The sequence below is a fragment of the Phyllobates terribilis genome, unplaced genomic scaffold, assembly GCF_046119375.1.
Source record: "Phyllobates terribilis strain yellow unplaced genomic scaffold, ASM4611937v1 Scaffold_57__1_contigs__length_8443340, whole genome shotgun sequence".
Taxonomy (NCBI): Eukaryota; Metazoa; Chordata; class Amphibia; order Anura; family Dendrobatidae; genus Phyllobates; species Phyllobates terribilis.
Window position 1 is genome coordinate 1,255,568 of NW_027362817.1, and position 14,992 is coordinate 1,270,559.

The following is a 14,992-nucleotide window of genomic DNA, read 5'->3' on the forward strand; positions in this document are numbered from 1 at the left end:
GAATCTTCTTTATCATGCTAAGAGGAGCAGTAAAATGAAAAAAAATTTCAGAATTGCACCTTGCAATGCGGAGAAGTTACTGTTTGTGCATTCACATTATTCATTGATTTTTGCCATTGAAAAACGTCCAGAAATGTTTGAAGCTACTGACTGAATGAAAGGAGCTGGCATCTCACTCTCTTTGAATCTTCTTTATCATGCTAAGAGGAGCAGGAAAAAGCAAAAAATTTCAGAATTGCACCTTGCAATGCGGAGAAATTACTGTTTGTGCATTTACAATATTCATTGATTTTTGCCATTGAAAAACGTCCAGAAATGTTTGAAGCTACTGACTGAATGAAAGGAGCTGGCATCTCACTCTCTTTGAATCTTCTTTATCATGCTAAGAGGAGCAGGAAAAAGCAAAAAATTTCAGAATTGCACCTTGCAATGCGGAGAAATTACTGTTTGTGCATTCACTTTATTCATTGATTTTTGCCATTGAAAAACATGTTATTCATATACCAGAAATGTTTGAAGCTACTGACTGAATGAAAAGAGCTGGCATCTCACTCTCTTTGAATCTTCTTTATCATGCTAAGAGGAGCAGGAAAAAGCAAAAAATTTCAGAATTGCACCTTGCAATGCGGAGAAATTACTGTTTGTGCATTTACAATATTCATTGATTTTTGCCATTGAAAAACGTCCAGAAATGTTTGAAGCTACTGACTGAATGAAAGGAGCTGGCATCTCACTCTCTTTGAATCTTCTTTATCATGCTAAGAGGAGCAGGAAAAAGCAAAAAATTTCAGAATTGCACCTTGCAATGCGGAGAAAATAATGTTTGTGCATTCACATTATTCATTGATTTTTGCCATTGAAAAACATCATGTTATTCATATACCAGAAATGTTTGAAGCTACTGACTGAATGAAAAGAGCTGGCATCTCACTCTCTTTGAATCTTCTTTATCATGCTAAGAGGAGCAGGAAAAAGCAAAAAATTTCAGAATTGCACCTTGCAATGCGGAGAAATTAATGTTTGTGCATTCACAATATTCATTGATTTTTGACATTGAAAAACATCATGTTATTCATATACCAGAAATGTTTGTAGGTACTGACTGAATGAAAAGAGCTGGCATCTCACTCTCTTTGAATCTTCTTTATCATGCTAAGAGGAGCAGGAAAAAGCAAAAAATTTCAGAATTGCACCTTGCAATGCGGAGAAATTACTGTTTGTGCATTCACATTATTCATTGATTTTTGCCATTGAAAAAATTCCAGAAATGTTTGAAGCTACTGACTGAATGAAAGGAGCTGGAATCTCAGTCTCTTTGAATCTTCTTTATCATGCTAAGAGGAGCAGGAAAAAGCAAAAAATATCAGAATTGCACCTTGCAATGCGGAGAAATTACTGTTTGTGCATTTACAATATTCATTGATTTTTGCCATTGAAAAACGTCCAGAAATGTTTGAAGCTACTGACTGAATGAAAATAGCTGGCATCTCACTCTCTTTGAATCTTCTTTATCATGCTAAGAGGAGCAGGAAAAAGCAAAAAATTTCAGAATTGCACCTTGCAATGCGGAGGAATTACTGTTTGTGCATTTACAATAATCATTGATTTTTGCCATTGAAAAACGTCCAGAAATGTTTGAAGCTACTGACTGAATGAAAGGAGCTGGCATCTCACTCTCTTTGAATGTTCTTTATCATGCTAAGAGGAGCAGGAAAAAGCAAAGAATTTCAGAATTGCACCTTGCAATGCGGAGAAATTACTGTTTGTGCATTCACATTATTCATTGATTTTTGCCATTGAAAAACATCATGTTATTCATATACCAGAAATGTTTGAAGCTACTGACTGAATGAAAGGAGCTGGCATCTCACTCTCTTTGAATCTTCTTTATCATGCTAAGAGGAGCAGGAAAAAGCAAAAAATTTCAGAATTGCACCTTGCAATGCGGAGAAATTACTGTTTGTGCATTCACATTATTCATTGATTTTTGCCAATGAAAAACGTCCAGAAATGTTTGAAGCTACTGACTGAATGAAAGGAGCTGGCATCTCAATCTCTTTGAATCTTCTTTATCATGCTAAGAGGAGCAGTAAAATGCAAAAAATTTCAGAATTGCACCTTGCAATGCGGAGAAGTTACTGTTTGTGCATTCACATTATTCATTGATTTTTGCCATTGAAAAACGTCCAGAAATGTTTGAAGCTACTGACTGAATGAAAGGAGCTGGCATCTCACTCTCTTTGAATCTTCTTTATCATGCTAAGAGGAGCAGGAAAAAGCAAAAAATTTCAGAATTGCACCTTGCAATGCGGAGAAATTACTGTTTGTGCATTTACAATATTCATTGATTTTTGCCATTGAAAAACGTCCAGAAATGTTTGAAGCTACTGACTGAATGAAAGGAGCTGGCATCTCAATCTCTTTGAATCTTCTTTATCATGCTAAGAGGAGCAGGAAAAAGCAAAAAATTTCAGAATTGCACCTTGCAATGCGGAGAAATTACTGTTTGTGCATTCACATTATTCATTGATTTTTGCCATTGAAAACCATCATGTTATTCATATACCAGAAATGTTTGAAGCTACTGACTGAATGAAAGGAGCTGGTATCTCACTCTCTTTGAATCTTCTTTATCATGCTAAGAGGAGCAGGAAAAAGCAAAAAATTTCAGAATTGCACCTTGCAATGCGAAGAAATTACTGTTTGTGCATTCACATTATTCAATTTGAACAAAAAAGCTCCAGAGAGGTGTGGGCTGGAATGAAGCTAGTGACTGGGTTTAAGGCAAGGTCGGAGCAGGGGGGTGGTGGACTCAGAATGGCTAATGAAATGAATGAGTTCTTCAATAGTTTCAGCAATAAAGGTGCGGTAGCAGCAGGGAAGGGGAAGGAGTCCGGGGAACAACTAGCTAAATTAACAGGGTGTGAAATAGATAATTTCTCGGTCTCCAAAAATGACGTGAGGGACCAGTTTAGTAAGCTGGCCATTGGCAAAGCAGCAGGGCCTGACGGTCTCAGTCCACGTGTCCTCAGAGTGTGTGCAAATGAGTTTTGTACTGTCTTCCAGCATCTCTTTAACCAGAGCTTACAATCAAAGAGAGTACCAGTGCTATGGAAGACTTCCTGCCTGGTGCCGGTTCCCAAGACTACCTTCCCGGCTTCCCCAGGGGACTATAGACCGGTGGCCTTAACATCGCATTCGATGAAGTCCTTGGAGAGAATAGTACTTGCTCACTTGTGTCCGAGGGTGATGGCGCATACTGATCCTCTTCAGTTTGCGTACCGGCAGGGACTGGGGGTGGACGATGCTGTAGCGTCTCTGCTACAAACAGTACATTCCTTTTTGGACAATGATGGAACCACAGTGCGTGCTTTGTTCTTTGATTTCTCTAGTGCGTTCAACACATTACAGCCACCCTTACTGCGTGGAAAGTTGATTAAAATGGCGGTGGATGAGGGACTTGTGAATTGGATAATTGACTACCTGTCGGATAGGCCACAGTTTGTTAGGTGGAGGACGGCTACATCAGATAGTGTACTGAGCAGTGTCAGAGCCCCGCAGGGAACAGTGCTGTCGCCATTCCAATTTACATTGTACACAGCTGACTTTCAGTATACATCAGACCGTTGTCACCTCCAGAAGTACTCGGATGACTCTGTGATAGTTGGCGGTATTGGGAAGGACCAGGATGAAGAGGAATATAGAAGGGTGGTTGTGGACTTTGTAGTATGGTGCCAGGCTAACCATATAGAACTAAATGTTAAGAAAACCAGGGAGTTGGTGATGAGCCATGGAAGGTGCAAGAAGGTATGCCTACCTGTTACCATTGACGGTCAGGATGTGGAGATGGTGGACAGTTTCAAATATTTGGGGGTTTACCTGGAGAGCAAGCTAGACTGGAAGTGCCACATGGAGAAGGTCTACAAGAAGGGGATGAGTAGATTGTACTTCCTAAGGAAGTTAAGGTCTTTTAATGTGTGTGGCAAAATGCTTGAGGTGTTCTACCAATCCATTGTGGCTAGTGCCACCTTTGCGGCAATAATTTGCTGGGGTAACAGTGTGCGTGTTGCTGACGCCAACAAGCTCAACAAACTTATAAAGAAGGCTAGCGCGACGGTGGGCCTACAGCTTGGGACTTTTGAAGATGTGGTAGAGGATAGGATTAAGAAGAAGTGCAGAGCTATAATGGGCAACAACACACACCCGCTTTATGAACTGTTTGCGAAACAGAAGAGCACATTCAGCAATTGCCTAATACAACTAAGGTGTAAAAAGGAAAAATACAGGAGATCATTTGTTCCAACAGCTATGGGGGTGTTTAACAAATGTCTGAAAAGCAATGTCTAAAGCATTCCAAATGTTATGTTATCATATGTGTCATGTTCGAGATCTGTGTTCTGCTGCTGTGATACCGCAATTTCCTCCGGGATAAAATAAAGTATATCTTATTTTATCTTATCTTATTCATTGATTTTTGCCATTGAAAAACATCATGTTATTCATATACCAGAAATGTTTGAAGCTACTGACTGAATGAAAAGAGCTGGCATCTCACTCTCTTTGAATCTTCTTTATCATGCTAAGAGGAGCAGGAAAAAGCAAAAAAATTTCAGAATTGCATCTTGCAATGCGGAAAAATTACTGTTTGTGCATTTACAATATTCATTGATTTTTGCCATTGAAAAACGTCCAGAATTGTTTGAAGCTACTGACTGAATGAAGGAGCTGGCATCTCACTCTCTTTGAATCTTCTTTATCATGCTAAGAGGAGCAGGAAAAAGCAAAAAATTTCAGAATTGCACCTTGCAATGCGGAGGAATTACTGTTTGTGCATTTACAATATTCCTTGATTTTTGCCATTGAAAAACGTCCAGAAATGTTTGAAGCTACTGACTGAATGAAAGGAGCTGGCATCTCACTCTCTTTGAATCTTCTTTATCATGCTAAGAGGAGCAGGAAAAAGCAAAAAATTTCAGAATTGCACCTTGCAATGCGGAGAAATTACTGTTTGTGCATTTACAATATTCATTGATTTTTGCCATTGAAAAACGTCCAGAATTGTTTGAAGCTACTGACTGAATGAAGGAGCTGGCATCTCACTCTCTTTGAATCTTCTTTATCATGCTAAGAGGAGCAGGAAAAAGCAAAAAATTTCAGAATTGCACCTTGCAATGCGGAGAAATTACTGTTTGTGCATTCACATTATTCATTGATTTTTGCCATTGAAAACCATCATGTTATTCATATACCAGAAATGTTTGAAGCTACTGACTGAATGAAAAGAGCTGGCATCTCACTCTCTTTGAATCTTCTTTATCATGCTAAGAGGAGCAGGAAAAAGCAAAAAATTTCAGAATTGCACCTTGCAATGCGGAGAAATTACTGTTTGTGCATTCACATTATTCATTGATTTTTGCCATTGAAAAACATCATGTTATTCATATACCAGAAAAGTTTGAAGCTACTGACTGAATGAAAAGAGCTGGCATCTCACTCTCTTTGAATCTTCTTTATCATGCTAAGAGGAGCAGGAAAAAACAAAAAATTTCAGAATTGCACCTTGCAATGCGGAGAAATTACTGTTTGTGCATTTACAATATTCATTGATTTTTGCCATTGAAAAACGTCCAGAAATGTTTGAAGCTACTGACTGAATGAAAGGAGCTGGCATTTCACTCTCTTTGAGTCTTCTTTATCATGCTAAGAGGAGCAGGAAAAAGCAAAAAATTTCAGAAGTGCAACTTGCAATGCGGAGAAATTACTGTTTGTGCATTCACATTATTCATTGATTTTTGCCATTGAAAAACATCATGTTATTCATATACCAGAAATGTTTGAAGCTACTGACTGAATGAAAAGAGCTGGCATCTCACTCTCTTTGAATCTTCTTTATCATGCTAAGAGGAGCAGGAAAAAGCAAAAAATTTCAGAATTGCACCTTGCAATGCGGAGAAATTACTGTTTGTGCATTCACATTATTCATTGGTTTTTGCCATTGAAAAACGTCCAGAAATGTTTGAAGCTACTGACTGAATGAAAGGAGCTGGCATCTCACTCTCTTTGAATCTTCTTTATCATGCTAAGAGGAGCAGGAAAAAGCAAAAAATTTCAGAAATGCACCTTGCAATGCGGAGAAATGACTGTTTGTGCATTCACATTATTCATTGATTTTTGCCATTGAAAAACATCATGTTATTCAAATACCAGAAATGTTTGAAGCTACTGACTGAATGAAAAGAGCTGGCATCTCACTCTCTTTGAATCTTCTTTATCATGCTAAGAGGAGCAGGAAAAAGCAAAAAAATTTCAGAATTGCATCTTGCAATGCGGAAAAATTACTGTTTGTGCATTTACAATATTCATTGATTTTTGCCATTGAAAAACGTCCAGAATTGTTTGAAGCTACTGACTGAATGAAGGAGCTGGCATCTCACTCTCTTTGAATCTTCTTTATCATGCTAAGAGGAGCAGGAAAAAGCAAAAAATTTCAGAATTGCACCTTGCAATGCGGAGGAATTACTGTTTGTGCATTTACAATATTCCTTGATTTTTGCCATTGAAAAACGTCCAGAAATGTTTGAAGCTACTGACTGAATGAAAGGAGCTGGCATCTCACTCTCTTTGAATCTTCTTTATCATGCTAAGAGGAGCAGGAAAAAGCAAAAAATTTCAGAATTGCACCTTGCAATGCGGAGAAATTACTGTTTGTGCATTTACAATATTCATTGATTTTTGCCATTGAAAAACGTCCAGAATTGTTTGAAGCTACTGACTGAATGAAGGAGCTGGCATCTCACTCTCTTTGAATCTTCTTTATCATGCTAAGAGGAGCAGGAAAAAGCAAAAAATTTCAGAAGTGCACCTTGCAATGCGGAGAAATTACTGTTTGTGCATTCACATTATTCATTGATTTTTGCCATTGAAAAACATCATGTTATTCATATACCAGAAAAGTTTGAAGCTACTGAATGAATGAAAAGAGCTGGCATCTCACTCTCTTTGAATCTTCTTTATCATGCTAAGAGTAGCAGGAAAAAGCAAAAAATTTCAGAATTGCACCTTGCAATGCGGAGAAATTACTGTTTGTGCATTCACATTATTCATTGATTTTTGCTATTGAAAAACATCATGTTATTCATATACCAGAAATGTTTGAAGCTACTGACTGAATGAAAAGAGTTGGCATCTCACTCTCTTTGAATCTTCTTTATCATGCTAAGAGAAGCAAGAAAAAGCAAAAAATTTCAGAATTGCACCTTGCAATGCGGAGAAATTACTGTTTGTATATTGACATTATTCATTGATTTTTGCCATTGAAAACCATCATGTTATTCATATACCAGAAATGTTTGAAGCTACTGACTGAATGAAAAGAGCTGGCATCTCACTCTCTTTGAATCTTCTTTATCATGCTAAGAGGAGCAGGAAAAAACAAAAAATTTCAGAATTGCACCTTGCAATGCGGAGAAATTACTGTTTGTGCATTTACAATATTCATTGATTTTTGCCATTGAAAAACGTCCAGAAATGTTTGAAGCTACTGACTGAATGAAAGGAGCTGGCATTTCACTCTCTTTGAGTCTTCTTTATCATGCTAAGAGGAGCAGGAAAAAGCAAAAAATTTCAGAAGTGCAACTTGCAATGCGGAGAAATTACTGTTTGTGCATTCACATTATTCATTGATTTTTGCCATTGAAAAACATCATGTTATTCATATACCAGAAATGTTTGAAGCTACTGACTGAATGAAAAGAGCTGGCATCTCACTCTCTTTGAATCTTCTTTATCATGCTAAGAGGAGCAGGAAAAAGCAAAAAATTTCAGAATTGCACCTTACAATGCGGAGAAATTACTGTTTGTGCATTCACATTATTCATTGGTTTTTGCCATTGAAAAACGTCCAGAAATGTTTGAAGCTACTGACTGAATGAAAGGAGCTGGCATCTCACTCTCTTTGAATCTTCTTTATCATGCTAAGAGGAGCAGGAAAAAGCAAAAAATTTCAGTAATGCACCTTGCAATGCGGAGAAATGACTGTTTGTGCATTCACATTATTCATTGATTTTTGCCATTGAAAAACATCATGCTATTCATGTACCAGAAATGTTTGAAGCTACTGACTGAATGAAAAGAGCTGGCATCTCACTCTCTTTGAATCTTCTTTTTCATGCTAAGAGGAGCAGGAAAAAGCAAAAAATTTCAGAATTGCACCTTGCAATGCGGAGAAATTACTGATTGTGCATTCACATTATTCATTGATTTTTGCCATTGAAAAACATCATGTTATTCATATACCAGAAATGTTTGAAGCTACTGACTGAATGAAAAGAGCTGGCATCTCACTCTCTTTGAATCTTCTTTATCATGCTAAGAGGAGCAGGAAAAAGCAAAAAATTTCAGAATTGCACCTTGCAATGCGGAGAAATTACTGTTTGTGCATTCACATTATTCATTGATTTTTGCCATTGAAAAACATCATGTTATTCATATACCAGAAAAGTTTGAAGCTACTGACTGAATGAAAAGAGCTGGCATCTCACTCTCTTTGAATCTTCTTTATCATGCTAAGAGGAGCAGGAAAAAGCAAAAAATTTCAGAATTGCACCTTGCAATGCGGAGAAATTACTGATTTGTGCATTTACAATATTCATTCATTTTTGCCATTTTAAAACGTCCAGAAATATTTGAAGCTACTGACTGAATGAAAGGAGCTGGCATCTCACTCTCTTGGAATCTTCTTTATCATGCTAAGAGGAGCAGGAAAAAGCAAAAAATTTCAGAATTGCACCTTGCAATGCGGAGAAATTACTGTTTGTGCATTCACATTATTCATTGATTTTTGCCATTGAAGAACATCATGTTATTCATATACCAGAAATGTTTGAAGCTACTGCCTGAATGAAAGGAGCTGCCATCTCACTCTCTTTGAATCTTCTTTATCATGCTAAGAGGAGCAGGAAAAAGCAAAAAAATTCAGAATTGCACCTTGCAATGCGGAGAAATTACTGTTTGTGCATTCACATTATTCATTGATTTTTGCCATTGAAAAACGTCCAGAAATGTTTGAAGCTACTGACTGAATGAAAAGAGCTGGCATCTCACTCTCTTTGAATCTTCTTTATCATGCTAAGAGGAGCAGGAAAGAGCAAAAAATTTCAGAATTTCACCTTGCAATGCGGAGAAATTACTGTTTGTGCATTCACATTATTCATTGATTTTTGCCATTGAAAAACATCATGTTATTCATATACCAGAAATGTTTGAAGCTACTGACTGAATGAAAAGAGCTGGCATCTCACTCTCTTTGAATCTTCTTTATCATGCTAAGAGGAGCAGGAAAAAGCAAAAAATTTCAGAATTGCACCTTGCAATGCGGAAAAATTACTGTTTGTATATTGACATTATTCATTGATTTTTGCCATTGAAAACCATCTTGTTATTCATATACCAGAAATGTTTGAAGCTACTGACTGAATGAAAGGAGCTGGCATCTCACTCTCTTTGAATCTTCTTTATCATGCTAAGAGGAGCAGGAAAAAGCAAAATATTTCAGAATTGCACGTTGCAATGCGGAGAAATTACTGTTTGTATATTGACATTATTCATTGATTTTTGCCATTGAAAACCATCATGTTATTCATATACCAGAAATGTTTGAAGCTACTGACTGAATGAAAGGAGCTGGCATCTCACTCTCTTTGAATCTTCTTTATCATGCTAAGAGGAGCAGGAAAAAGCAAAAAATTTCAGAATTGCACCTTGCAATGCGGAGAAATTACTGTTTGTGCATTCACATTATTCATTGATTTTTGCCATTGAAAAACGTCCAGAAATGTTTGAAGCTACTGACTGAATGAAAGGAGCTGGCATCTCAATCTCTTTGAATCTTCTTTATCATGCTAAGAGGAGCAGGAAAAAGGAAAAAAATTCAGAATTGCATCTTGCAATGCGGAGAAATTGCTGTTTGTGCATTCACATTATTCATTGATTTTTGCCATTGAAGAACATCATGTTATTCATATAACAGAAATGTTTGAAGCTACTGACTAAATGAAAGGAGCTGGCATCTCACTCTCTTTGAATCTTCTTTATCATGCTAAGAGAAGCAGGAAAAAGCAAAAAATTTCAGAATTGCACCTTGCAATGCGGAGAAATTACTGTTTGTGCATTCACATTATTCATTGATTTTTGCCATTGAAAAACGTCCAGAAATGTTTGAAGCTACTGACTGAATGAAAAGAGCTGGCATCTCACTCTCTTTGAATCTTCTTTATCATGCTAAGACGAGCAGGAAAAAGCAAAAAATTTCAGAATTGCACCTTCCAATGCGGAGAAATTACTGTTTGTATATTGACATTATTCATTGATTTTTGCCATTGAAAACCATCACGTTATTCATATACCAGAAATGTTTAAAGCTACTGACTGAATGAAAGGAGCTGGCATCTCACTCTCTTTGAATCTTCTTTATCATGCTAAGAGGAGTAGGAAAAAGCAAAAAATTTCAGAATTGCACCTTGCAATGCGGAGAAATTACTGTTTGTGCTTTCACAATATTCATTGATTTTTGCCATTGAAAAACATCATGTTATTCATATACCAGAAATGTTTGAAGCTACTGACTGAATGAAAGGAGCTGGCATCTCACTCTCTTTGAATCTTCTTTATCATGCTAAGAGGAGCAGGAAAAAGCAAAAAAATTCAGAATTGCACCTTGCAATGCGGAGAAATTACTGTTTGTGCATTCACATTATTCATTGATTTTTGCCATTGAAAAACATCATGTTATTCATATACCAGAAATGTTTGAAGCTACTGACTGAATGAAAGGAGCTGGCATCTCACTCTCTTTGAATCTTCTTTATCATGCTAAGAGGAGCAGGAAAAAGCAAAAAATTTCAGTAATGCACCTTGCAATGCGGAGAAATGACTGTTTGTGCATTCACATTATTCATTGATTTTTGCCATTGAAAAACATCATGCTATTCATGTACCAGAAATGTTTGAAGCTACTGACTGAATGAAAAGAGCTGGCATCTCACTCTCTTTGAATCTTCTTTTTCATGCTAAGAGGAGCAGGAAAAAGCAAAAAATTTCAGAATTGCACCTTGCAATGCGGAGAAATTACTGATTGTGCATTCACATTATTCATTGATTTTTGCCATTGAAAAACATCATGTTATTCATATACCAGAAATGTTTGAAGCTACTGACTGAATGAAAAGAGCTGGCATCTCACTCTCTTTGAATCTTCTTTATCATGCTAAGAGGAGCAGGAAAAAGCAAAAAATTTCAGAATTGCACCTTGCAATGCGGAGAAATTACTGTTTGTGCATTCACATTATTCATTGATTTTTGCCATTGAAAAACATCATGTTATTCATATACCAGAAAAGTTTGAAGCTACTGACTGAATGAAAAGAGCTGGCATCTCACTCTCTTTGAATCTTCTTTATCATGCTAAGAGGAGCAGGAAAAAGCAAAAAATTTCAGAATTGCACCTTGCAATGCGGAGAAATTACTGATTTGTGCATTTACAATATTCATTCATTTTTGCCATTTTAAAACGTCCAGAAATGTTTGAAGCTACTGACTGAATGAAAGGAGCTGGCATCTCACTCTCTTGGAATCTTCTTTATCATGCTAAGAGGAGCAGGAAAAAGCAAAAAATTTCAGAATTGCACCTTGCAATGCGGAGAAATTACTGTTTGTGCATTCACATTATTCATTGATTTTTGCCATTGAAGAACATCATGTTATTCATATACCAGAAATGTTTGAAGCTACTGCCTGAATGAAAGGAGCTGCCATCTCACTCTCTTTGAATCTTCTTTATCATGCTAAGAGGAGCAGGAAAAAGCAAAAAAATTCAGAATTGCACCTTGCAATGCGGAGAAATTACTGTTTGTGCATTCACATTATTCATTGATTTTTGCCATTGAAAAACGTCCAGAAATGTTTGAAGCTACTGACTGAATGAAAAGAGCTGGCATCTCACTCTCTTTGAATCTTCTTTATCATGCTAAGAGGAGCAGGAAAGAGCAAAAAATTTCAGAATTTCACCTTGCAATGCGGAGAAATTACTGTTTGTGCATTCACATTATTCATTGATTTTTGCCATTGAAAAACATCATGTTATTCATATACCAGAAATGTTTGAAGCTACTGACTGAATGAAAAGAGCTGGCATCTCACTCTCTTTGAATCTTCTTTATCATGCTAAGAGGAGCAGGAAAAAGCAAAAAATTTCAGAATTGCACCTTGCAATGCGGAAAAATTACTGTTTGTATATTGACATTATTCATTGATTTTTGCCATTGAAAACCATCTTGTTATTCATATACCAGAAATGTTTGAAGCTACTGACTGAATGAAAGGAGCTGGCATCTCACTCTCTTTGAATCTTCTTTATCATGCTAAGAGGAGCAGGAAAAAGCAAAAAATTTCAGAATTGCACGTTGCAATGCGGAGAAATTACTGTTTGTATATTGACATTATTCATTGATTTTTGCCATTGAAAACCATCATGTTATTCATATACCAGAAATGTTTGAAGCTACTGACTGAATGAAAGGAGCTGGCATCTCACTCTCTTTGAATCTTCTTTATCATGCTAAGAGGAGCAGGAAAAAGCAAAAAATTTCAGAATTGCACCTTGCAATGCGGAGAAATTACTGTTTGTGCATTCACATTATTCATTGATTTTTGCCATTGAAAAACGTCCAGAAATGTTTGAAGCTACTGACTGAATGAAAGGAGCTGGCATCTCAATCTCTTTGAATCTTCTTTATCATGCTAAGAGGAGCAGGAAAAAGCAAAAAAATTCAGAATTGCATCTTGCAATGCGGAGAAATTGCTGTTTGTGCATTCACATTATTCATTGATTTTTGCCATTGAAGAACATCATGTTATTCATATAACAGAAATGTTTGAAGCTACTGACTAAATGAAAGGAGCTGGCATCTCACTCTCTTTGAATCTTCTTTATCATGCTAAGAGAAGCAGGAAAAAGCAAAAAATTTCAGAATTGCACCTTGCAATGCGGAGAAATTACTGTTTGTGCATTCACATTATTCATTGATTTTTGCCATTGAAAAACGTCCAGAAATGTTTGAAGCTACTGACTGAATGAAAAGAGCTGGCATCTCACTCTCTTTGAATCTTCTTTATCATGCTAAGACGAGCAGGAAAAAGCAAAAAATTTCAGAATTGCACCTTCCAATGCGGAGAAATTACTGTTTGTATATTGACATTATTCATTGATTTTTGCCATTGAAAACCATCACGTTATTCATATACCAGAAATGTTTAAAGCTACTGACTGAATGAAAGGAGCTGGCATCTCACTCTCTTTGAATCTTCTTTATCATGCTAAGAGGAGTAGGAAAAAGCAAAAAATTTCAGAATTGCACCTTGCAATGCGGAGAAATTACTGTTTGTGCTTTCACAATATTCATTGATTTTTGCCATTGAAAAACATCATGTTATTCATATACCAGAAATGTTTGAAGCTACTGACTGAATGAAAGGAGCTGGCATCTCACTCTCTTTGAATCTTCTTTATCATGCTAAGAGGAGCAGGAAAAAGCAAAAAAATTCAGAATTGCACCTTGCAATGCGGAGAAATTACTGTTTGTGCATTCACATTATTCATTGATTTTTGCCATTGAAAAACATCATGTTATTCATATACCAGAAATGTTTGAAGCTACTGACTGAATGAAAGGAGCTGGCATCTCACTCTCTTTGAATCTTCTTTATCATGCTAAGAGGAGCAGGAAAAAGCAAAAAATTTCAGAATTGCTCCTTGCAATGCGGAGAAATTACTGTTTGTATATTGACATTATTCATTGATTTTTGCCATTGAAAACCTTCTTGTTATTCATATACCAGAAATGTTTGAAGCTACTGTTAGAACCTTGCTGTTAGTTTTTTTTTCCTTTGCTGGTCACATGACATTGTTGGCCTATTTAATCCTGCTCCGCCCTTCTGGCTTTGCTGGACTTCATTGTATATCTACTTTCTAGCTAGCCTGTGCTCTGTATCTAACTCTGTTAGTTTGCTTGGTCTACGGACCTCTATGTTCTATCTATTTTGTTTTTTCGTCTGTCTGCTACTATTTCTGTTAGGAGGTGTCCCATATTCCTCCCAGTCCTTAGTACTTGTAGGGATTCCCTCCCCACATCTATAGGTCTCCGTACAGACTAGATTAGGACTTTAGCAGGTCTGATCGCAGGATCAGGTTCCCTGTTACATCGTAGGGATTCAGCTGAGTCCTATAGTAGGGACAGATCTCCTCTCTTTCCTTAGCTTTGGTAGCAGAACATAACAGTAAGTCCAGCCTGCAAATTCTCTAAGGAAAGATTTTTCTGTTCCATCATGGTGTCGGTTCAGGATTTGGCTAAACACCTGCAGGGACTCTCTCTGGAAGTGGCCGAGCTCCGTCAGCACGTGAGTAACTGTCCTGGAGCATATTTCTTGGAGCCTAAGGTATGTTTGCCGGATTTATTTTTTGGTGAACATCGAGAATTTTTTTCATTTAAAAATGCTTGCTTATTGTATTTTCGCTTGAGACCCAAGTCCTCTGCGGATGAATCCCAGCGCGTAGGGTTCATAATGTCACTTTTGCGCAAAGAGCCTCAGGAGTGGGCCTTTTCTTTGCAACCTAGTGATACATGCTTCAGATCAGTGGATAGTTTTTTTTCTGCTTTAGGACTATTATATGATGATCCTGACCATGTGGCATCAGCTGAGACTGAGTTGAGACGTTTAAAACAAGGATCAGGTAATGTGGAAAAATATTGTACTCATTTTCGTTGTTGGTCCACTCAAACAGGGTGGAACGATTCTGCTCTGAAAAGTCTATTTCTTGCTGGGCTAAGTGAAAGGGTTAAAGACCTGCTAATTGCTTATCCTACACCTGAAGATTTGCAACAGGCTATGCAATTAGCTATACGGGTGGATAGAAGACTGCGTGCAAGGGTTAATGAGA